The sequence below is a fragment of the Salminus brasiliensis genome, chromosome 17, assembly GCF_030463535.1.
Source record: "Salminus brasiliensis chromosome 17, fSalBra1.hap2, whole genome shotgun sequence".
NCBI classification, from domain to species: Eukaryota; Metazoa; Chordata; class Actinopteri; order Characiformes; family Bryconidae; genus Salminus; species Salminus brasiliensis.
The window spans coordinates 9,225,559-9,228,504 of NC_132894.1; positions in this window are offsets into that span (position 1 = coordinate 9,225,559).

Sequence of the window (2,946 nt, forward strand, 5' to 3'; positions counted from 1 at the left end):
GCAGATAGTAATGGGAGCCATCCCTATGCAATGCCTATTACTTAACCTGGCATTTCACAACTGTCATCTCGCAAGGATCATCTGCACTATGTCATGCCTTTCCTTTTCCAGCACACATGATTTATCTCAAGACACGCTTGTGTTTTTGTAGATGGGTGTGTATCAAACAAGGGAGGTCACCTTAGTAAGCTGGGAAAAAAAGGAACGGCTCTTAGATTGTCTTTTGGACTGCCTTGCTTTTTGGCTTTAGTTATCTGGTTAATGCAGGACTGGGGGTTTGGAAACTGAGCTTCAGCCAAGTCTTTACCACTGCATATCTGGTGGTTGTGTTAGCACATGTGAAGAGCCATGAAAACCGAAGGCATGCAGGTGAACCAGCCCGGGCCAAGGTGTTGCTTGCCACCTAAACTTCCTCATTCATGTGTTGTTTTTGCTCCAAGCGATCACAACATAGCTCATAGAGCATTTTTACTAATAATGGAGGAAGGAGGCAGCACTGCCTTAGAATGGGCGATTCTATTAAATATGCAATGAGTAAATAGTCTGGTGAAGTTAAAGCCAGTGTATGTTTTAGAGCGCATGGGCATACAGTCTACTGTAGTCTGTGTGAGATCACAGTACACTGATAAATTCCAGCTCAACCCAGAGCTTTTTAAAACTGGACTGGACCCATGACTGAACCCTGCAGAACGTTTTCAGATGAATAGTGCCCAAACGAGTCTGATGCGAGATACTCAACAATTGACGCTCTCAAAACCTAGTTCCTAACTTCAACTTTATTTTATGAACTTTAAGTTAACAAACATAAATTTTTTTTTATGCAGGTGTTTTTTGAGGAGGAGATTCTGGTAGGGGCATCTGACAAGCTCCAACAGCTATCAGCAAAATGACATTCATATTGGAATGCTTGCAGGTTGGTTGTACATGGATGTATGGACTGATTCTGAACTGAATCTCAGGCCAGTCCTGGATACCTCCACAAATAAAAGTTGAAATGCTAAATTGATTTGTTAAAGGTGTGCCCATCATACAGAGAGGCTGCGGAAACTGTGCAGCTTCAAGAATGAGGTCATACTAAAATAAACCTCTGGAATGCCTAATTTTTCAACAGTTGTGAAATCTGAAAAAAGTCAGTCAAGTAACTAGACTAAAGACCAAACCAATCAATACTGAAGGTTATTGATCACATAATGACTTCATATCACCACAAAATACCTGAACTGATGAGCAAAACACAATACAATAACAAAACCTAATTCTGTAGGGATTGATATGTTCATATTTTCATGCCAGCAATGTGAAGGAATATTGTGTCCAGTTCAGTATTTAGCAAAAATAAATGTCTTCATAGCAAAAAAATGAGTGATCACACAGATTAAAAGTATATATACACACACAGCCAATATAAAGCCCACCCCACAGCATTGAGTGGTGGAGGAGTGGAACTGTATTGAGGTGAGGTGGTGATCCTCCTGAACTCACTAACACTTCTGGCCGCTGAACGCAATCACATTCTCACAACAGGGCTCCAAAATCCAGTAGAAAGCCTTCTTTACTCGGTAGTAGAGACAGTAGTTACTCCACCAAAGGGTGTGTGTGTGTGTGTGTGTGTATATATATATATATATATATATATATATATATATATACACACACACACGATTTTGGAAGAAAAAGTGAATAAGCAGGTGTCCCAATACTTTTGTCCATATAGTGTAGCTTCTGTTTCTCAAGTCTGTTTTTGACAGTGCTTTCACTTTTAACTTGGTAGCGGAGTTTGACACAGTACCCATACTTTCACTTCGGTTGTTTCTCTGTCCTTTGGACTCTCCTGTATTAGAACAACCCCCCCCTTTTTTTATACTGTGGGCATAAACATGCAGGGCAGGCGCTAGATAAGAAAACCCTGTTGTTGACATGGGGAGCTTTACGATTTCATCAGCAGGGGGCTCTCTGAACCCACAGCAAATGTCCCGATCTGAGGAAATCATATATAAACAAAGACTTTAAATGAGACATTAAAAAGACGATGTTATTTAAAAGTAATTTATTTGATATTTACATTAATGATACTCAATTGGCCAGTGGAAGCTATGAAAGAATGTGCAAGATACAAACAAACACTCATGGTTGGTCACAAGACATGTACAGCAGCTGATTGTAGAACAAAAACAGGTACGGGTGCGAGGTCCTCACCTCCAGCATGATTTTCACTCTCACTCACACAGGCACACACACTCACACACTCTCTAACATACGGGGCCGATTTGCCCTTTTTGTTTCAGCCTAGTAGAAAACAGATTTGTAAACCGGAGACCTTGTCCACAGACGATATGGAGATGCTGACAGTACTTGAAGGAAGTTCTTTTGACAGCAACACTTGACGTCCCTGAAAGTAGACCATTTGGCACAGGGCCTGAACAGCCAGTTGCGAGCTTCGTTTAAACACACTGATCTCCATTATCCAATCCTAAAGTGCAATGTAACAACATTGCACCAGCATTTCATCCTGATAGATAAAGAGAAGAGCAGACAAGAGCCATCCCACTAAGTCCCTAGACCACCATGCCTTTATATGTATAATTCATCACTAAAATATACAGAAGCTGAATTGCTGATTCAATTGTTAATATTCGAGAACATTAAGCACAGCGACTTGGCAATAATCCATCGTGATACTTCCCTTTCACATTTTTTTTTTAATTATTTGGAGACCATGCTGTTCAGATGTCAGCTCACCAAGACAGACGCGTAGAACAGTTGCTTCTTAATGAATGTATAGAAATGGAGGCATACAGTACTGGCCATTGAACATTGGTCTAGTATAGGCACTAATGATACCAAAGTAGAGTTAACTGATGCCCGTTGTTCAGTACAGGAAGCTACATATGGTCCGCCGCACAATCGTGGTCCCCTCCCTCCCACCCCCCCACCCCCCCACCCCCT